A 23,264-nucleotide genomic window follows, 5' to 3' on the forward strand; every position below is an offset into this window, starting at 1 on the left:
TCAAGACATGTTTATTCAGTGTCATGATCAGCCTATTACATTTAGAAAATCTACATTAAAACCCTGTGCCCGAATGCTTTACACTTTCCACAGAACAGAAACTACAATAACCTGTTATACAATTAGTCACAAATACAGTCCTTGGGTTTTTCGCCCAGTCGTGTGAGTATTGCCTAAACCATATCTACATTGCCGCAGCTAGGCCCTGGCACCACTGTGCCTGGCTGAGTTCACAAATCTGCTGTAACCTGTAGCTTCTCTGTCTCTACTCGGGCTCTCCACTCCTGCTAAACTTTGTTTCCTGGCAGTAATTAAAGTCCATGCCACTGTCACCGCTGCCACTGCTCGTGACGCCGCCATAGCCACCGATGCTTCCTGGTGTGCCAAAGTATTGGCATCCATCGTAGGGGCCAGAGCTTCTGCCTCCAAAGTTTCCTCCTTTCATGGGTCAAAATTTTTAAAATTAATTGTTGTAAAAAGCCATTGCAGCTTCCACCACCTCCCAAGTTGTTTCCTTATTACCAAATCCATTATAGCCGTCCCCACTGCCACCATATCTACCACCACCAGAGCTACCACACTAGCCACTTCCACTTCTGAAGGTTCCTCCGTGACCAAAGCTGTCATGCCCACCAGAACCACCTCCACCGCCATTTCCAGAGTTTCCGGGACCACTTCAGCCTCTTTGGCTGCATGAAGCACTAGGCGTCTCCCTCTTCGATAGGGCTTTCCTTACTTCACAGTTGTGATCATTCACGGTATGGTATTTCTGAATGACAGTCTTGTCTAGAAAGTCAGGGTTATCAAAGGTTACAAAGGCAAAGCCTCTTTTCTCTCTCTTTGCCACTGCCTAGGTCATCCATGGTTTCATTCACTTCAATTTTTCCATACTATTCAAAAAAATCTCTTATGGGATGTTTTCAGTGTTTTCTTTAAAACCACCAAGAAAAATCTTTTTCACAGTGAAGTGTATCCAGGTCTTTGAGAATCTTCTTTTGAGACGCCCCTCTTTGTTTCCACAACTCTTCCACCCACCTTGTGTGGCCTTCCATTCCTGCCTGAATTCACGCGCTCCACAGCGGTGTACGTGACCAAGCCGAAGCCTCTGGAGCACTTGGTGTTTGGGTCTCACACCACCACACAGTCTGTGAGTGCTCCCCATTGCTCAGAATGGCTCCTCAGTCTCTCATTGGTTGTTTCAAAGTTCAAATCTCTGAGAAAGAGCTTCCGCAGCTGTTCTGGCTCCTTGGCAGACTCTGACTTACATATAAGGACTGCGGGAGGTGAGACTTCAACCATGCTTACGTAGTGGCCTCCACCAGCAGAAAGGAGCAATCTAACAAATGTATCTGCCAGTCTCCCTCCAGCTTCTCATACATCCATTTTTTTATTCAATAAAGTAAACATGTAGCTTAAAAGTATATTGACAGTCTAGTAAAAAAGGCAGTCTGACAATTCAATAATCAGGTTATTAAGTTATTATACTGTCAAATAGCATATTTACAAATCACTAGTGAGCTTTGAATTTAAGTTAATATTAGTTTTAAAAATAAAACTATTTACCTTGGAATATAACTTCTTTTGTTGGGTAATATTCACTCATTCTAAAAAGACAGTTTCATGTAGCCAGTGTCCAGTCATTGATTCTATTGATTGTCCAGCTCAGTCACTGTTAATTTACTGAAACTCCCACATATCAGTTCATAACAAATCTGAGATATTATTGAGAGTCATAAATGTTGCTTTTTTTAGGTAATTCAATCTTAGCTGTTTTCAGCTATATCAAATTTTTTTTCTGTGTATACTATCCCTGTATGTAGTTTTCACTATTATCAAACATATGAGGTTTCTGACACAATGTATATATTCCTCTTCTATTGCTTTTCAATAATAAATATATAAGGTTTACCTTCATGAAAATAAAAATAACTTTAAAAATCAATTCTAACCTATTAAGATTTAAATATATTAATATTATAATTAATTTTAATAAAATTGTATTCTTACATGGAGTGCTTTAGAAATATAATTTGATCTCTCTGTAAGATATGTTTATTAAATTTACATTACTTGCTAACTTTACCCATTTCCTAATTAGAACTGTAAATGCCACGATCAATAACGACCATGCTAGAAAAGAAGCTAGACAGAAGTATTTCATCCTTTAAAAAATAAACAGCAACCTGTTTTTAATTGCATATCTGATATATGCCCGTTTTAGTTCGACTTCTAGTACGTTTGGTGGCTGATACTAAGTCTGTCCTCCTTCTCAGGTGAAGTATATCACCCCAAAGGAACTCTGCATTGTCACACGAAGTGCTGGTTACTCATCATAAATCATGGCACTTACAGTCACCAATATAAAGTAAGAGAAAGTACAGAAAAAGTAAATAGAGCAATCTTTAGTTTTGTATTTTGGAAGATTTTAACATCTTTGTGAAGCTAGCAGGGCTCATCAGAAGCCTGAGAGTCACTTAGAAATATGCCCCAAAGATATTTGTATAAAGTATTTATTTTTACTCATTACACTGAGTCTAGCCACATAAAATGCATACAGGGAGAGGATGGTTATAGGTAAATAATCATTTTATCCAATAATTGATTTAGATCTGATTTTGCTTTATCAAATAATTTTCCTTGTTTATTTTTTCCAAGCCCCTGTTCTCAAAGAAGCACTTTTTTAATGATATGTAGTACAGATCATTTCCATCTAACTTTCAGGGGTTTTTTTTTTGAAAGTGTGATATTCTTGAAACCAAGTCACAGTATTGTTGGTGGGTATTTATTTAAATGGTATTGTGCTTTTAATATCATTCTTTTCTCATGTTGTTGTGCACCGATAGTCACTGCATGCCCTCCAATTCTTTTTGTCACCCAAGTGTAACATAAGCTTCCCACTATGTTTTCTCGTATGAGGTCACACATTTTTGAAGGAATATACCCAGAAGTGAGAATGATAAATCACCGGTGACTTAGTTTTACTAGATACTGCCAAATTGCTCACCATCCTTTATGCCTCCAACAATCATGCACTTGGACTCCCATTTTGCCATATTTTCACTAGGTTTAGATATTAGGTGGCTTTCTAATATTTGAAATCCTGGAGAATGCAAAATGTTCTTTCACTTGAACTTTCCTGATAAATAGTGAGAATAAACATCTCTTCAAATGTTTACTGGCTTTTTTTTTCATGTTTGTTTGCTTGCAATATTTTTTTTTTCATCTCTTCACTCTCAGTCTGTGTAGAACATTTGTTCTGAGGCAGGTCTCCTGTAAATAGTATATATGCAGGATGTGTTTTCTTATCCATTCAACTACCCTATGTCTTTTTATTGAAGCACTTAAGCTATTTGCATTTAAGGTGATAATTGATAGACAGGTATGTAGTGCCATTTTATTGTTAGACTATTTTCCTCTGTTGCTTTTTCCTTTCTCTTTTTCTTCTTCTTAAAGCAAGCCCTTTAATATTTTTTTGCAGTCTTGGTTTGGTGTTAACAAACTCCTTCAGCTTTTTCTTGTCAGAGAAGTTCCTTATTTCCTCTTCAATTTTAAATGATAGCCTTTCAGGGTTAAGTAGCTTTGGTTGTGGGTCCTTGTTTTTCACCACACCAATTATTTTATACCACTCCTTCTGGCCTTAAATGCTTCTGTTGAGAAGCCAGATGACAGTCTAATTGGTGCTCCCTTGTATGCAATTACCAGCTTTCCTCTTGCACATTTTAGGATTTTCTTCTTGTTTTTAAGTCTTGCTATTTTAATTATGATGTGTCTCAGTACAGGCCTCTTTGGCTCCACCTTGTTTTGGACTCTCTGATCTTCCTAGACTTGTGTTTCTTTTTCTTTCACCAGGTAAGGCAGGTTTTTGGATATTATTTCTTCAGATAGGTTCTCAATTCCTTGCTCGCTCTTTTCTATTTCTGGTATTCCCGTGATGTGGATGTTTGTTATACTTCATGTTGTCCCAAAAGATTTTTTAAGCTCTCCTCATTTTTTTAAAGTTCATTTTTGTCTTCTTGCTGCTCTGCTTGAGTGTTTTTTCTAACTTGTCTTCCCAAATGCTGAGTCGATCCTCTGCTTCATCTCTCCTATTGTTTATTCCTTCCAGTGTATCATTTATTTTTATATATTGCACTCTTTATTTCTGGCTGGTTGTTTTTATGGTTTCTATGTCTTTTTTTATGCTGTTGAGTATCCTTATAATCATCACTCTAAAGTCTCTATTTGATAAATTGCTTGCCTCCATTTCACCTGGTTCTTCTTCTGGAGAATTCTCTAGTTCATTCATTTGGGGTTTTTTCCCATGTCCTCCCATTTTGGCTGTTTCTTTGTGTATGTTTATATGTATTAGGTAAATCTACAAAGACTCTAGTGCAGGTCCATGTGAACATTGCCTGTTACTGGCCCTGGGCAACCTGTTTAGAAATATCGGTGATCCACAGCTTGTACCTCCCTCTCCTAGGCCTGGGTATATGGAGAAAGAACTAGGCTGCACTCCAGGGCCAGCTTTCCCCAGCACCAGTCCCAGGGAAGAGTCAGCTTAAGTCTCGGAACTTCGGGAGATACAACTTTGCTGATAGCCTAATTGCTGAGATAGCCTCCAGCTATACACAGCAGCCTGGCCTAAGCTCCAACAGGTGAGGTGAGAGGGATTTCTGTGGGTGGAGTTGTTGCTTCCCCTCAGGCTGATGCCACTTGTAGGGGATTGCTCACTTTACCTAAGAAAGTGTGGGGGATGCCACAGCACAGGGATTCTGGTAATTGTTTCTTCATTTCTCTCCCCAGAGCCACCAACCCAGACTCCCCTCACATACCTCTAATCCACTCTGCCTTCTTTCTGCCAGATCCCAGGGTAAGTGGATATAAATATAATTTTGTTCATTGATCTTTTTAAGAGGCTCTCTGCATTTTCAACTCTCCCTGGTCCACAGAAACCCTGCTGCTTTTCACAGCTGGATGTTGTGTGGGTGCCTTTCCTGACTTTGGTGTGCTAGTCTGAGGAGCCCAGCTTGGGGTTTATACCCCAGACTTCTCAATACCCCAGACTTCTCAGGAGGAACATCCTCAGCCATTGAAATATCCCTCTGGGTCTTTAGCTGCCACCTGTGACAGCCCAACCAACTCTCTTGGGCCTCTTCTTCACTCCCTACCAGTCACGTTGTGGTGAGTGGGTTTCTTCTGTCTGTCTTTGGTTATAAGGCTTCTCTCCAGCTAGTGTTCAGCTGGTTATCAGGATGATTTTTCTACATGTAGTTGTAATTCCAGCTTGGTTCTAGGAGGAGGTTTGTGTATCTTTCACCTACTCCACCACCATCTTGGGTGTCTCGAGTTACTATTCATTTCCTTACTTTTCTCTTCTCTCAAATAATTTATTGAAAAAAGTTCCTTAAATATTTTTGATAATTATACATCTCATATCTTATTTTAATACTGTAAATATCTTCTTCTGATTTCCCTATGGTTGCCTTTGTTAAACATTAATCCTTAATTTTTATGCAATTAAAGCTTCCCACTTTTTAGTAGGCTCATATTACAATCAAGTCATCTAAGAGGACACAGTGCCTAAGTCATATTTCTGAATCATCCTTTGTAAATTCTTGAAATTCCTTGAATTTTCTGCATTGATACAGATGAATTCTAAAATGTGTAATCTCTATTTATCAACCTGAATAAAGTTGAATATTAATCTAAATGAATGAATTATTATCTCACAGGATTATTAACAGAAAAAGGTAGATAGCTATAAGGAAGATTGATGTAGAATGATAGGACTCTATTGTAGTACAGTAATCTGAAAACAAAGAACAAATGCCACTTGACTTCAAAACCCCTGTTGAGACACATGATATTTCAGATTATCTCTTAAATGTCAATAAATCTTCATGTGTATGTGTTTGTGAGTGTGTGAGTGTGTGTGTGGTTGCTGATTGGTTCTTTGTTTTCCCTTTTTTTAACCTAAGAAAGGTATGATAAATATCATTTTCTATTATAGGCATAATTAAGAAGATATTTTGCAGTATCCAGACTAATAAAAATAACCATTTTTTTGTTTTTTGATAAAATTGTTTTAGGTGAAAATAGTTTTGAAATATATTAGATTCTTCTTTCTTTTAAAGAGTATAAAAATTGCTTTTTCTGTTTAGTCTGTTTCAGGATTGTCACTATGAACCCCAAATATTCTACTTGGAGGCCACAATGTGCTGTCTGAAGAGGTTACTTGTCCTACAGTAAATAACTGTGAGATTCTGCTGTTTGAATTAATGCACCAGATAATCATAATCTTTCTACCTCTTTCCCCACTATCAGACTAGAAGCAATAATTTCTATCTTCCAAAGCTTCTTCATCTGTAAAATAAAGATTATAACACTAGCCACCTCATAATCAGTTAGTTAAGCATAAGTCACTTTTTGTATAAAACATTTATAAGCATTGGCACATTATAAGTACTATGTATAAATCAGCAATAGCTATATTTATTGTTAATGGTATCTATTGTTGTGTTCAGTGTGCCACTATATCACATGATTCCCTTTATCCAAGTGTTCTGTGTAGCAGTAAAAGAAATAGCCAACACTGTTAGCATTGTTTGTAAAATTGCAATATGTGTGTGGGTGTGGATCTGGGTGTGTATAAAATATTAACTTTTTTTAGCTTTAGATTCTAGGTTGGTTCCCAAACTATTGTAAAAGCTAATTGAGAGTTTTCTGGAGTTACTAATATAGAGGCTAATTTTGATTCTTATATGTTTAATACTCAAGCAACTACATAGAAACAATGTTACTGAAATTACAAGCAATCAGCCCCAAAGAACTTCAGCTTCAATAGCCTCTAGCTCATCCAATCAATTCCACTACCCAAATATTTGATTACCTATTTATGACAATAAATTGCAAACATTCTCTGTTTCAAACATCTGCAATGTTTCATAAAGCTTTCACTCTGATTTTATTAGCAAATGTGTGTGACTCCTAAGAACCTGAAATAATAGAAGGGCATTCTGAGGGCACTTGATAAAGTAGAATTCGGAAGTTACAGCCCATACATTTGTCCACCCTGCATTGAATGACATATTTCTAGTGATAGAGAATATATATTTTTAGAAACCCTCCAGAAAACTAGCCAGTGACAGCAGGTGATAAGAAAGTAAATACTGAGCTTAAGTATTCTGTTTATTCTTAAATCAGTCAGTTCATTGTGTCCAGATACCACTGTCTGTATGCTCAGTAAGATTAAGTACTCTTATACAGTGTCTGAACAGAAGACTGTAGTCTGTTTGAGAGAAGAGTGTTCTGGACAACAGGCGTGGCTGTTATCTCCTTTTAAAGACTTCTTTTAAAGACTACCAGTAAACCTGTGAGCTATTTACCATGCCAACAATATCAGGGCATTGAACAAAGGTCTAATCTCAGCTTGAACTATGATTTGGTATCTTGACTGAAATAAAACATTCAAACCTTATGAGCCTCTGTTACCTCTATTGAAGTAGTCAACCTTATTCCCCCTCTAGTACCTGGGAGATGAGATGATTCTGTGATGTGCAGGGTACATTAAACATGTACAATCATGTACAAATGGCAGATGGAGGAATTTCTCTTCCAAACACTGCACACAATATAACCAAACAAGTAGTTCCATGAATGACTTCTTCATGCCTTGCCCAAAAGACACTAGGGAGGGGAAGCACCAAAGCTTAAAAATACAGTGGTCCCTCCTTATTCATGCAGGACACCTTCCAATAGCAGCAGGGGATGCAGATAGTACTTAACCTTATATTTACTGTGTTTCTTCCTCTCATATGCATATGATAAAGTTTAATTTATAAATTTGGCACAGTAAGAGAGTAACGATAATAATAAAATAAAACAATTATGACAATATACTGCAATAAAGTTATGTGAATATGTTCTCTCTTTTTCAAAGTATCTCCATTGTACTGTACTCATCCTTGTTTTTCTTCTTGTGATGATGCAACATGATAAAATGCCTGATAAAGTCAGGTGAATGATGTAGGCATTTGTAATGTGGAACTAGGCTGATTATAAAAACTACTTGAACACAGTCACTGAGGTAACATGATGGTGGATCTGATAACCAAGTTGGCTACTAAGTGACTGACAAAAAGACAGCATGTATGGATATGGGGTACATATGGTGGACAAAGAGATAATTCAGGTCCTGGGCAAGAGAAAGTGGGATGACATGAGAACCCATCACACTACTCAGAATGGTGCACAGCTTAATATTCATGAAATATTTCTAGAATTTTTAACTTAATATTTCAGATTGTGGTTGACAGCATGTAACAGAAACTATGGAACATGAAACCACTAAGAAGGAGAGACAACAGCACAGCACAATAATTCCCAGACTCCCAGTATAGAAATTGTTACAGAAAAGATATTTATCCTGAGAAAATTCAAAGGTGCGGGTCTTACTGGTAGTTCTGGTGCAGGTGATCTAAGGACCACTTTATGTGAAACACTTGTCTAGCTGACGTCTATTAGCATGGTCATTTTGCCCAGGAGCATATGTTGTACTTTAAAATATATGAAGTCAGAAAGAAGTTTTTCCTTTAGTTTGTGTTTAAACTCAGGCAATATTTATTGAGTTGAACATGAAAATTAATGACGTTAGCATATTTTGAAAAGAGAAGAGGGTAGACCTCTTCTAGCTGTATCATTCTAAAAAGTGCTGGCCATATAGAATTCTGAGCGAAACCACTTTAGCTTCATGTAGTACATGTGCCCCCTCACCCCACATTAGAGTCCTTCAGCCAACCTGACTTCATCTGCAGCTCAGGCTACTCTGTGGCTTACTGATGGTGGTGTTCTACCTAACACGGATACTAAGAAGAGCTTTCCACTTTCCATTAGGCATCTATCCCAAGGCTATGGGAACTTCCTTAACCCATGTGTAAGTTCATCCCAGAAGTGTGGGTAAAAGGCCCATGACAATCCTCACTAATGTTCCTGGCAGTTCTTCACTCAACTGGTCAGTTGTGACAGGGGTTCTCCATACTTAGGAGGTCCTGTGGCATCAATCCCTAATATTCACGAGGATAACTTCAAAACATGCCTGACTGTTGGTCTTTCTTTCCTCCATGTCTCATTGTCCCTACTTCCTAATTCCTGATTCCTAGGGCAGACGAGGACTTGTCTAGATTCTGCTTTTGAAAGAACTCAAACTAAGATATTTCCTGACATCTTATGCCCCAGGTTATCCGTGCAGCAGCAGAGAACAGGCAGTTCACAGCACCCATGTCCTTATATTACCATCCTTTCTGTGGCCAGTGAGATTATCTACAGTCTTGTTGAAACAATTTACTGGTTACGAGTTATTTTTAAATAAAACTTAACATCTATCATGTGTTACATAATTTGCTATGTGTTTTACATGTGTTACTATGTTCAGTTGTCATAATATTCTATGAGTTATATTGTAGTCAAAATAAATGAAAAACCTGTGACTCAAGGAGTTGAAGTAACTTATCCGATGTCACCAAAGTCATAAGTAACTTAGTCAGGATTCAAATCCAATTCTGATTAGCCCCAAGGCCACTTTTCTGTCCACCTCACTTGTTAGCTTCTGTGGAAAGTAGTTGGTGCGCAGCAGTGTGCACAGGTAAGCTTGCACACTTTATACAAGCAGCTATGCAGATATTTTTGTTGTTGTGTGAGCTCAGAAACCTGAAAATTAGATCGTGTCTCAGTTTGCCAAACTCTAGATTTGTGACCTTGAACTAATTATGTAACTTGCCTGGGCCTCACATTTAGTGACTCAAATATTTCTGGCAGAATATGACATTAAAAGAAGGAAAAATATGATAACTTCACTTCTTTCTCTTATTATCTTGGTGGCATAATAGTATAAACTCAGTCACTGTTAGTAGAATACAATGATAATTTGCAAAATTTGTGTAGCATTTTGAATTTCATTGGTTAGAATCTTATTTAATCAGAATTCCTTTTTCTGCTCAGAACCTCTACGTAGAGGAAGCTATCTGAAATAAGTGCCAAATATCACACAAATCAGAAAATCACATTGAAAACATCTGCATCATCCTGTAGCATGTCCACCATGAAGTCTTTCCTGGCTCTTTCATGATGATTAACTACCTGTTGGCAGCTTTGCTGGACCTAAACACAGATATACTGAGATAAATCATTACCCTCTGTCAAGGCAAAGGCAGAACAACTTATCTAAGAGACATATGACAGTTCAAAAAAATCCTTTGGTTCCTAGATAAATCTGATGGGTAGTATATGCCATTTAACTCATTTTGAATGGTTAGTTTTCTCCTATGGTGAGAAAAAATTCCAAGATTCTGTCAGGGACCTTCACCTTGGAAAATCCCCTCCCCTTTGAGTATGGCTGAAATCTGTAAATATGATGATACATTTGCCATCGTTTTATGGCAAAAGGGATTTTCCAGGCGGGCTTACTCTAATCACAGAAATCTAATCACTTTCAAGTGGAATTTTCTTCTGATCTTGACAGAAGGGGAAATGAGAGATTGGAAACCTGAGATGTGATGTGCCTTGGTTAGCTTCGAAAATGGAGGAGGTACATGGAAGAACCTGAGAGCAATTTGTAGTTTCTGAGAATGATTTTCTGCCAACAGCCAGCAAGGAGATGAGGTTTCAGTTCCACAACCACCACAGAGTGAATTATGCCAATAATTTGAATGAGTTGGCAGTGAATTCTTCCCTAGGTCTCCAGATCAGACACCAGAGTAACAGACACTTGGATTTTGGCCTTAACTGACTGAGAAAAGAGAAATTAGTGAAACTTACCCCAAATGCCTAACCTCCATAACTACGCAGGACCACATAGGCGGTGGTCAAAATTGCTAAATGTGTGGTAATTTGTTACACAGCAACAGAAAACTAATATACCCCCTTTAGGAGCTGATGAGGGCTCATTTTAATTGAGATTCTGTGAAGAATGTTATCTGAAATTTACATCCACTTGTTTACACAGCCATTCCATAATGCACGTATGTAGTGTAATATCCATTAGAGAGATATCAAAAATATAGCAAGAACCACGGGCAGCACCAAGGATTAATCTCATAAACATAACATTAAAAGGGAAAAATAGCCAGGCACAAAAAAATATTTATCATCCATTTCTCTTCATAGAACATCAAGAAAACCAGGGAAACTAATTTGTGATGTTTATAGAATGCATATACAAGTCCCAAGTGTATTTTTAAAAAGAACAGTAAAGAGATTCTGAAGAAACTCAGAAGAGTGGATACCTGAGAGTGAGAGGAAGGAATGGTGACAGGAAGGAGCCCGGCAGAGGGGTAGGTTCCTCTCTGGTACTGGGATGTGCTGTGTCATGACTGGGGTAGGGATTGCATGGATGTTTACTTTTTTAAAATATATATTTATATATATTTTCACTGAGTTTATTGGGGTGACATTTGTCCCCCAAACTATATGAGTTTCCAGGGGACAGTGAAATAAAACATCCTCTGCATGCTGCATCATGCACCCATTGCCCAGGCAAAGTCTCCTTCTGTCCTCATTTCCACACCTTTGCCCACCTCCGCTTACCCCCGCCCCCCTTCCCTCTGGCCTGCACTACAGTGTTGTCTGTGTCTATGTGTTATATATACATTTTTTGGTTAATCCCTCTCCTTCGTTCCTCCAGTCCCTCAACCCCCCTCCCTTCTGACGGCTGTCAGTCTGTTCCATGAATCCATGATTATTCATTAACAAGTGAAATTTGTTTTACATACTTTATTGTATGTTATATTTCAAAAGTGTTACAAAGCCAATGAAAACCTTCAGGGTGTTATGCTGATTTACTTTACATTAAGACATATAGCTGGAGGCTAAGGGAAGCTTTGGGGAGAAAAATGCGTGAGAAGCACCTTGCAATAAGAGTTGAGCTCTTCTTCAGTTAGGGACATATGTCTTCTGTCACTTCTAAGGAACGTACTCCAAGGGTCCCCTTGCTTAAAAACTCCATGTCTTTTTTTACTTACTCTGGGCCCATGAAATACACTATTTTCTACTCTTTAATTTATTTACTTTATTACATGGCTTTTAGGAAGGAGTCACCGTCTTTTGAACATGAATAAAAATTATCTCCAAAGGAGTCCCTGACCACTCTGATCCACTATCTCTGCTATTTTCCAGAATCATCTCATTTGCTTGCTGTTCTTTCACTTTTCTCCTGGAGGCAGCTGAGATTTGGGCAGGGTTGCTGGTGCTAATGGTGTCCCCTGCACTCTCCCTTCACCAATGTGCTGGCCCCTTTCATAGTAATGTGACTGGGGAGAAGCAGTAATAAAGGTAAACTGCTTATTTCTTTATTCCTTCTCCAGAACAGCTCCCTGGATGCTTAGAATAGTCCTGCTCTTTTCCATATGCCTATTATACTTTTCTTTTAAAAATATCTAAAATTGGAACTTTATCACCATTAATGGCATTCAGTATTAGACGGTCCAAGCTATTTTGCAGGAGAGAGGATGGATATCCATTAACCCTGGTATCCCAACCTAAGAATCAGCTTGGATAGATAAGAGTATGGACCCTTCTAACTGATTGCTATAAAAGGAAAAAAAAATGCCTGTTTGTTTAAACTTACAGATGTGCTGGCTTGGGCTTCTAGGAGGGTTCAAAAATAAGATAAAATAAGCAGTGCTTGCAATACCTGTAAAGCCTGACAACGTACAACCATAATTCCATCTCTATATTAACTGATTATTTCCCATGCAACCTCTATTTATTCCTACTTCTAAGTAGGCTCAATGGATCTTTTCTGTTGCTCCCTAATTTAAAGCCCCTCACCTCATCTTCCTTTCTAACTATCCTTCAGTCACTTACTCCCTAAGCCTTTCCGAACATATCAATGTACAGCTCCTCTCCTCTGAGAGCTCACTCTTCTTTAATCGCCCTCCATTTAACTGGCATCTAATCACATCTTACTTGTTACAGTAGATCACCAGCTCCTTTCAGGACAGGCTAGGTGATGAAAGGGAGAAGCAGTAGAGAGCCCTGAGACCATGAGACTTTCAAAAGAAGCTATTCTATGAAGAGAAAAGTAACCTTATCCACACTTAAAACCATAAATTAGAGAAATTCAAGAGAAATAGGACTGAGCCAAGTGGTTTCTGGCCAAGTGGGTAGTTGGCAGATAGTCCCAAAATCTTCTTGCTTGCATTGATTTACTATAAAAATAAGGCATGACTGGCTTCTTCTGGAAACATATACAGAATGAGAGTTTATTATCTGGGGGACCAGTTCGAAGTAGAAAGTGATCAAAAATCAAGTGACTTCAGAATGACTCTCATGTCCCGCGGTGGCCGAGGCTCTGCCCAACTGGAAGTGAAGCGGAATTGCTGGCATCGTGCCCCTCCCCAGCGTCTTCATCGGCAGCATGTATTTTATATGGATCTATGTATTTCCCATGATGTATCTCATTTGACCTGCTCAAAAATTCTAAGGAGTAGGAATTATTATTCTAATTTTTTTTCATTGAACCAAATGAACACAGTGACATTCTGAGAGGATATCTTCACCTCCTGTTACTGTTACAGCATGTCACCACAAACTGAATGGCTTAGAACATTGTGAATTTATTGTCTTACACATTTGGAGGCTAGAAGTCTGAAATTGGTTTCGATGACCCCAAATCAAAATTTTGGCAGGCCAGTGTCCCTTCCAGAAGTTCTAGGGAAAAAAATTTTGTGGTCTCTCTCTCTATTTTCATGGTCAGTAGCATAGCATCTTTACACCTATCCCCCTCCCCACTCTGGCCCTTGTCATTACATTGGACCCGTCTGCAAAGGCCCTCTTGCCATGTAGGCTGGCGTATTCACAGCTCTTCCAGCACATAACTCTCTGACTTATCTCCAGCAGTGTGAAGTAAGCTCACTGCAGGCATAGGGGGGAAAGAAAGCGGGAGCAAAGGGCCTGCAGAATCCACATCCAGAGGCGTGGGAGGCCAGTCGGATGCTAGGCAGAAGGAAGCTGGTAACCAACAGAAAGTCTAAACAATGTTTCTTGAACTGTGGGTCACCACTTTACTGAAATTACTCAGCTAATTTGCAATGCAATCCCTGAGTTTACCCCAGCATACTAAATTAAAATCTCATCGTAGCCAGTTTCCAAAGCAATTCTTCATGGTAAAGTGTGGGAGCTGTGGGGCAAGAAAAAGAAGACCAATAGTGGGAGAGGTGTGGCCAACGCAAACAGGCAGTACAAAGCTCACAAACAGTTCCACACCTTCAAAGTGTAACGTGAGCTACATTAGTAAGCAGGTCACATGAAAATGAACTTACACCTGTCAATGTATACTGTCCCATAGGTATGATTTCTGTGACCACTAATATCAACCACAGCCCGAAGGAACCCAGATGATAGCCCGACTTTTGGAGGGCAAAGTGGCTTTGTTCACCGAGAAGCCTTCATAATACACACACATTCACAAAACCTTCTCCAATCATGTAAATCTTGTGTAGAACCATGTTTTCTCAGTTTAGAAAGATAAAATGCTTATTTTTTAAAAAATTTGACCACTCTGCTATGTAAGTGGATTAAAAATAACCTTGTTTTACCTTGCACACTTCTCTGAAGGACTCAGTATACTGATGAATCCTATTTAATTGCCCTTCTTTTAATCCCAGGGATTTAACCAGCAATAAATAAACCCAATATTTATTATTGTTGCTTAAAATATTTCTATACTTGGAAATATCCTGTACTTATATGTGTGATAGTCATAACAACTTAGCCCAATCATTGAAATCAACAGGAAGTCTTCAGGATTAGGACCTTGATTTCTCTTGTTAAACTGTGACCCAAGTTTATCCAAGTGACAGTTGGAAGTCATCAATTATTTCTTCCAAAGGAGGCAGAAATAAAATCTCACTTCTTAGGCGTAACATGTCAGTTCAATTGACTTTTAGTCTGTCATGTTGCTAAAGATGTTCCTTTTATATACAACCTCATGAAAGATTGAAAATTTGTTTTTTTCTTTAAATGTCCCAGGTTCTGACAAGCAGGGTCCTAAAACAAAACAAAACAAAAAATTCTCAATGGTAGATGAAGATTTTATCAATCTTCTATTGTTTTCACTCTCCTCTCTCTCTCTCTCTCTCTCTCTCTCTCTCTCTCTCTCTCTTTCTCTCTCTCTCTCTTTCTCTGGCTGCTGAGCAGATCCATTACATTCCAAGTCTCAGCAAGGCACCTGAGAGGTCATGACAACACAGAGCTTTCTCAGGGCCATGAGGCCTCCCAGCATGGGTAACTGTCAGAGCACTTAGGAGCTGAATGGTGGTAGTTTGGCAAAACTTCCTATAATATTTAAGGGTGTCATGTCACTGGGATAAGCAGAAAAACAGTAGTATCTGTATATATTGGGGAGGGGAGAGAAAAGGAGTCAGGGGAGGGAGGAGAGAGAAGGAGGACCAAAAGCACTTTTCTGTCCATTATGTTTCTGATAATTTTTTTCAGATGTGACCAAGAATTCTATTATGATTCTTTGAGGAAGGAAATAGTTACAAGTCATCAATGTGTTATTAGTCATATTATCACTTGATAATACGATAATGTCAAGTACTAACTGGGCTCATGTTGCTGACCCCAGCAGGTATCACAGATCCTGCCATTAAGTGAGCAATCTATTACTGCCACTGCTACTCAGCAGTGACATGGGATTCGTACTCTAAATTCTGGGGTAACTTTTTCTTTAGTCCACAGCAACAATTACAGACTTACGGAGAATGCCAAATAGGACCCACAGGCTAATTTTTAAATACTAAATCAGGTGACTGCATTGGATTATAAGAGAGGAGCCATCATGTCAGATGATCGAGATTCTGAAAAGCTACAATATAACCCCTGTGCCTAGACTTCACAGTTCCACAGCTCCACTCATAGACAACGGAAGGGGGATGATTGCTGAGGGGTGTGATTTGAGGGTTCAGGAATGAATATATACGTCAATAACAAAATCCTTGCTAGTCAAGAGTCATTTGAACATTTATTCATTCATTCCTATACTTTTTATGAGGCTTACTAGGTGAAGCTCCTTGTTTTAGACACTTAGGATGCCCTAACAGGCAGAGTGGTCGCAGGCTCTAACCTTGGATTCCTGACTTCCCAAGGCCCTAAAAAACAACTATCTCTAGAAGTAGGTTATACCTTAAGTCATAACCAAGTATTGAGGGTAGAAATAATTTCACAATTTTATATTAAACAAACAAAACCTCACTCTAATAAAACAAAAGTTTAGGAGCAAGGCTTTTGAGGAAGAAACATAAACTTACAGGAATCTGGGTTGATAAGGAGCTGAATTTACCATGAGCCAGGCTAAGCTTGACACTTCACACATTCCCTGTGAGCAGCATTTATCAGCAAACTCAAATATATATATTCCTACCAAATAACCCTGTTTTAACCTAATCTAAGAACACTTTTCTCCTCCACAGGCAGCGCAGAGGAGAACCATGTGGGTTTCGGCAGGTGAGCACCCCACGTTAATCTGACAGAAGCCAGCAAGAGACCCAGGGCTGAGGCTGCCAGCTGACCCCAGGCATAGCACTTCTTCACAAGTTAGTGTGGCAATTATTGCAAATAACAACTTTAGAAACAAAGCTTCTTTTAAAGGCAAGTCATTTAGTTTTTAAATTTGGAAGTTCCTGCAACCACAGGGCACATTACAAAAAAAAAGGCATGAAGTTCAATGAAAATACAACATTGGATCAGATAAAAAACTATTTGAAAAGTTCAGGCCCAAGAAATATGGCAGTAGTTTGATACAATGTCGCTGGTCTAATTAAGTGCAGCTCTCAATTTTTCCAATTAAAAATAGCATAATTTCTAAAACGGGATCAAGATACAAAAAGGAAAGCCTAAAAGACATGCATTGAGGACTAGGAGGTCCTCATTAGAAACAATTATATCACAATGCATTTCCACGTAAATCTGTAACTGCATGCTCCCCATGGGTACAGTTCTCCTTTTATCTTCGATTCTAAGCAACTGGAAAGTGGTTATTCTGTGACACCCTTTCTGTCAGGCAGATACCTCCAGTGAAGGCTCAGCTCTATGCCAGTGTTAGAAGTAGCTACTACAGCTCAGATGGTGAGACTTGATAAGTAAGAAGCAAATTGCTGTGTAGAAATGATACCTATGATAGATATATATGAAACAATAACAATATATTTGGATATCTTATATGTTAAAATGATTTTATAATATTGATCAGAAAACATGATAATCATTCATTATGTCATGTGTTTAGGAAACTGCCTTCCAAGGTCTAGAGGAACTCACAAGTGATTTTTGGAATGCTACCCACCTGTCACTCAGGAAGAGTCTGGCTTGAATAATAACAGGATGGCTTGGAACGTGGGAAATGATCCAGGATGCCCCCCTGCTGGTGAAGAATTGCACTAATAATATATCTTGCTAGTTCATCTTCATTTGAAATGTCCTACTTCCCCTTTAGGAAAATGTGTGTGTGGTTCCTTTTTTCCCCCTTTCACTCCAAATACATAGCAACTGTTTTGTTTATTTATTTTTTAATGATAGGTATACAAGGTGAGAGACAGAGCAAATGCTGTCCTTGAGAGAATAGAGATGAATCTACACAGTGCAGTGACCCTATTCTAGAGGTGTCTCCAAACAAATTAGTGGAGCTTTCTCCCTTCATCCATTAGGTGAACTATATGAAAATTACAATTGGAAAATCAAAACTGGCCAAATATTGACTATTTCATTTATTTCTGCCTTGATAAATAAGATTTTATTGGATGGACTAAAGATCTCTTGATATTCTATGGTTGTGTGGGTCCATTCTCAGTGAGACCTAGGTAATTCTGAGAGCCAAACAGATTTTTACCTTCTGAGGAAAAGTGTTCATCAGTATGAAAGCAACATTTTCAGAAGGTATTCTTCCAGACTGCTTTACGTTAATCAGTCTTCATTTACACTCAGGATAAGAGGATGGACCCAAGAAGGGAAATGGCTTAGCATTCGAGGCTCACGGAGAATGTACCATGAGCTTTTCAAAGAAAAATGTGGCTGGGCCAGAGTTTCAGTACATCTAGAAAAATAACAAAAGAAGGATTAGTAGTAAAATCATCATGAACCCTCTATAAATAATTTTATAACTTAAACCATGAACTAAGGATTCAATATCTTAGACAACAGTATGATATATCTAAAACAAAAAAGAATTATTCCAGCATGAATCATTAGCAAATACAGTGAATGTCTTCTTGAAGATGAAGGGCTCAAAAAACATTTTTTTCAAGATGGGCCACATCTATTGAGTGTATCAAATCAAACATTGCAATGGTCAGGTAGGCATTATACACTACCTTCAGATTATCTAAGCATAAAGTAATGAATCATTTGCAGTTGGGTAATGTAATTGTCAAATTAAACCAACTAGTAATACATGAGATCAACACCTTGGTACTCAGCATTAACAATCGGTACTCAGCATTAACAAATGGAAGGATTCACATGAACAAGTATAAAGGACACATGGACAATAACTAAGGTGGGGGGCGGAAATGGGAGGGAGGTGGGGAGCACTGGGGGGGCAGGGCTGAGAATATAAGACAGAAAACTGTATTTGAACAAGAATTAAATCAAAAAACCAACTGGCAATCCAGATATAGGCTCTAGTAACAAAGTAATTAATAAATAAATAAGAACAGTGTTTTAAAAGACAGAATTATTGTCCTCTTTTATATGAAAAAATGCACCAGAAAAATTACTGGATTTGATGACCTCTCACTGGGGTAAGAAAGAGTCAAGGAGCAAGGAGTATAGTCGAGTTTTCTAACAATGAGTTAAAAATTAGCATTGGTCAAATGATATTTCTAAAACAAAGGACATTTCTGGAGTCCATGTACTCCTAAATAACAAGAAGTAAGATAAATAGGCACATTGGGTTCCTGACCCAATTCTAACATATGTGTATGGAGGGGGTAGGAGACTTCCCACATTAATGCCAGGCAATTCGTAGACACCAGCAGAGTAACCTGTAATTTAAGTCAATTCTGATACTTTCTACCCAGAGATAGCAGCAGATTTCACAGGCAAAGGCCTCAGTATCCCCCACCCCACCCTCCCACCCTACCCTCCAGCTATACATTGGAGGTTCCCACAACCACCTCCATAAATGGCTTCAAAGAGCATTCATTTATTAACGCCCATGTGTCTTTGTATCAGGGAACCTGCTGCAAATGTAACTTCTAGGGAAGGAAAAAAAAGAAAGTAGGAAAAACAAGACAAGGGGATATACATTGTGCTGTGTTTATACAATGGAATTTTTACCTAGTAAAAATAAATAAATTACAGCTATAAGTATTAACAGGCAAAACTATCTTGAAAGCATAATGTAAAGAAAAACCAAGTTTCAAAGAAACAACCATAGTATGATAACATGTATATGCTTTATCAACATACAAATATGAAATATTCTAGAACACATACATATATAACAAAAATATAAACATACATTGTTTTTGGAAAACAAAACAGATATTTTTTAGATAATATCCCAGTTACAGCCCATGACCCCAATTCCTTTAGCCACTATGAAAAATGATTTCCCCCCTTTGTAACTCATCCCCTAGAAACCATCAGGAGCCAGGTCTTTGCACTAAGTTATCTGTGACTCTGGGCTTGGTGCCATTTCCTCAACTAATAAGCCCTTACTTTCTTGGCTGCAAGCTCCTGTTGACATTTGATTGGGCTCTGATGTGCACAAGCAAATGGACCCCTTTAGTCAGAAAACAGTATCAGTTATTTCCGGACAGAAGGAAAGGGAAATGGAAGAGAGAGTAATTGAGCAGTGAGAGTCAAATGAATATGTAATATTTAATTAAAACATCAGAAGCATACATAACAAAATATTAAGGTTTGATAAAACTGGGTGATGGTAAATATTCATTTTGATTTTTGCTGTATTTTTCTCTCTGCTTAAAACATTTCATAATAAATATTGTGTTATTCATGGAGACATTCTCTATTCAGAGAGCAGTATTATTGACAGAATAAAAAGCTAATTAAAATGTTAAAGATACTCTTTAAAAAGCAAGCATATTTTCCACCCAGACTGGCAACCTCTCTGGATGTAGGCACAGTTGTGGTTTGTTCAGTTATACTCAAACGTGCCAGGTAATTTTTTAGAGAATTCTAAGATGTATAAAGGGCTTAAAATCAAGTACTGGAGAAAATATGTTCCAGACTACTGCAGATGTCCCAGCTCAAATAATGTTTTAATGAAAAATTGTGTGTAGGCTAGAGCCTGGAGCAAGAAAGTATGGTTGAATAGATCTGCATTATGACTTTAAAATAAATAAATAAGTGTCCCCACCTAAACGAGTGCATGTGCTGAAAAAGAAGGACTTTTTGCATTTAAATATAACTATAAATTTAATAGGATGTTGGCTGTTTCAAATGAGATAAAATTCTGTTATTTGTACAACTTAGTGCGAATATTGAGAAAATGTAACAGCTATCAGGCTTACTGAAGAAAAAATATGTTTTAAATGCTTAGCTTTGAAAAAACAAAGATTAAATCTCATTCTAATAGATTCTTTATGTCAGATAGAAACTCTTAGTAATGAATAGGTCTTTCCAGACCCAATTCCAACATAGGGTGTGTGTGGTGGGGGGCACCCCACACTGCCAACAATTCTTGGATACCAGCAGAGTGTCCAAGAATTCAACTCAATTCTAACTGAATTGAGTCCAACTGAAGACACCATCAGATTCTACAGGTTAAGGTTTAGTTGTTTATGACCACCCTCCACCCCTACTTCAGACACTGGATGGAAGCCTAGGCTGTACCTGTGCTTCTGACCAATGAGCTACAGATCAGAGGTCTCAGCGACCCCCTCGTTGGCAACTCAATTCAGTTGCCAGTTGCAAGTTCAGGTCATTACCTGGACCTCTTACAGACTGGCTACAAACCAGAGGTTCCGTAGACCTCTCTCCTCGGGTTTGACTAATTTGCTAGAGTGACTTGCAGAACTCACAGATATGTTACTTACTAGATTACTAGTTCACTGTAGAAGAGTATAAACTCAGGAACAGCCAGATGGAAGACATGCATAGAGCAAGATATGTAGGACAGTGTGCAGGGGTTCCATGCTCAGAGACACCTTTACCACTCTCAACACGTAGGAAATTCCAAGGATTTGAGGAGCTGTGTGTCAGGAACCATAAATGAAGAAATATATGACAAGCATATATTATCATCATAAATGACCAATTATATATTCTTAAAGATCACAGTATTTCAAGTGTGATCTAGTTATTTTCAAAAAGGCCTTAGTGTCTAAGGCTAGTTTTACACATAAGTGAAATATCCTGTACATACAGCATAATATGAGCAACACCACCTGAAAGGATTCATGTCTACAATTGCCTTCTCTACTGCCTAGACTCAGCCCTGAAAATCCCTTCAAGCTATTGGTTGTGGCAAAGTGAGGACGTTCCTGAATGGAATCTTTACTGTTTTACAGAAAAGAAAGTCAAAGGTGACTAGGAAAAACAGAAGTGCTTGAGGAGAATGCTGGAGGTGGGGGACACAAACGCAGGTACTCCAGGAATACGAGGGCAGAGTATATCCAATGGAAGGGAAAGATACCAGGGTATCTAACTAGCTCAAGGAACACAGCTTTCAGCAGTTGCTTCTGATCTTAAGGAACAAGGTTAATATATCTCCAGGTCAGATGGTCTTAGATCAGAACGTAAAGCTCTAGGTGGACTACTATCTAAACTGCTCTCCACAAGAAACAATGAGAATTTGAGAACGTGCAAAGTCTAACACAGATTGGAGAGCACAGTGAGGGCAAACGTGCGCAGAACAAGGAGCCACATGGAGGCAAGATCTAAAACAGGACCAGGAAAGCTCTTCATATCATCCTTTCAATATTGACAGGTTGGCCCTAGGGAATTCTGATGTTTCCCTGCATGGCTTACCAGCCATTTAGCCAGAAAGAAGTTGAAACTCTGAATCGCTCAGGGGTCCTGTTTCCACCCCTGCTTCTCTGTTCCTCAGCCTCCAGTTTTGAGTCCTCAGTGCATACCCCTTCTCTTTCCCATTTCATTTGAAGCTGCAATAAACACAGCTTCCCAAACAAAGCCTATGTTACTTAGATTCATGAAACGATAGTGGCTGTTAACTACCGAGACGTAATGTTATCAATAAAATGTTACATTCATAGTGTTTTGATTTGAATTAAAATGAATATGTCCTGTAGAAATAATCAACAAAACAAGTTGGCAATGACCAAAAATTCACATATTAAAAGATTTTATTTTAAAAATTGTTGAAAAAATAAATATTTGGACAAAATTTAGATTTAAAAATAACATGGAGAAATTCAAACTATTTTGAATAGCTTGAGTTTGAGAAACACAAAACAGAGAAACACAGAAAAAGTCACAAAGGTAATATAAGGAGCTACAAATGATACAATAAAATACCTTTATTAGTGGATAAGGGTACTGATCTATGAGATAAATCTTTACATCAATAATTTGCAATGAAAAAAACTGCCAAGATTTTTAAAATTTAAGAAAATAAGAATAAAAAATCTCAATGATTTAACTTTGCTGCATAAAACATAAATTACGTATAATTGCATTTAATTATTTTCTCTGTTTTACTGCAGAAAAGACTTAAGTAAAAACTATTTATACTGAAATAATCTAATAAAATATTATTTTTCAAAAGGTCCTCAGAAACAATGGGATCACAATATTCCCACTGGAGCCCCTGGAGAAATTTTGCCAATTCAAAATTTCTGGCTGTTGGTGTAAAGGATGAGGTGGTCAGAAAATAATTTCAAAGAACAGAGACATCTGAAAGTTTTTATAAGAATTGCCACATATTACTGCAATGCCCCCACTCCCACCCCCTTGACAAAATATCTTCAGTATAATCTGATGTATATGTTACAGAAAACAACTCAGACACTTTCGGGTGTACGGAGTAGAAGTTTATTTCACACGCGGACCCAGAGGAGTCAGTTTCCAAATTCTGGGCCTTGAACAGTGGGAAAGCAGTTGTTTTGTAGATCAAGGGAGGGCCAGTCCTTGGGATCCAAAGCAGGAGGCAATGTACAGAAGCAGAAGGCATAGAGTTTCATTAACTCTGGTATGTAGAAGATAAGCTAAGAGAAACAAGGTGAATCACTAGGCTGTAAAAAAAAAACTGGGCTGTAAAAACAATCCCCTAATTGCTGTGCCATAAAGTGAGTTACTCCCTACACACT

General features: G+C 38.2%; 1 long non-coding RNA gene and 1 pseudogene across 1 annotated transcript; both read right to left on the reverse strand.

Moving 5' to 3' along the window:
• Positions 1-265: 265 nt before the first annotated feature.
• On the reverse strand, positions 266-1,299 carry LOC118995719 (heterogeneous nuclear ribonucleoprotein A1-like; annotated as a pseudogene).
• A 174-nt stretch (positions 1,300-1,473) lies between these two features.
• Positions 1,474-23,068, reverse strand: LOC118995761 (uncharacterized). The gene is made up of 3 exons (XR_005068355.1): positions 22,999-23,068; positions 8,661-8,665; positions 1,474-1,484 (listed from the first exon to the last, which is right to left on the reverse strand). It is a non-coding gene; the product is annotated as an uncharacterized LOC118995761 (long non-coding RNA).
• Positions 23,069-23,264: the final 196 nt, after the last annotated feature.

The sequence above is a fragment of the Sturnira hondurensis genome, unplaced genomic scaffold, assembly GCF_014824575.4.
Source record: "Sturnira hondurensis isolate 20B ecotype Veracruz unplaced genomic scaffold, ASM1482457v3 Scaffold0010428, whole genome shotgun sequence".
NCBI classification, from domain to species: Eukaryota; Metazoa; Chordata; class Mammalia; order Chiroptera; family Phyllostomidae; genus Sturnira; species Sturnira hondurensis.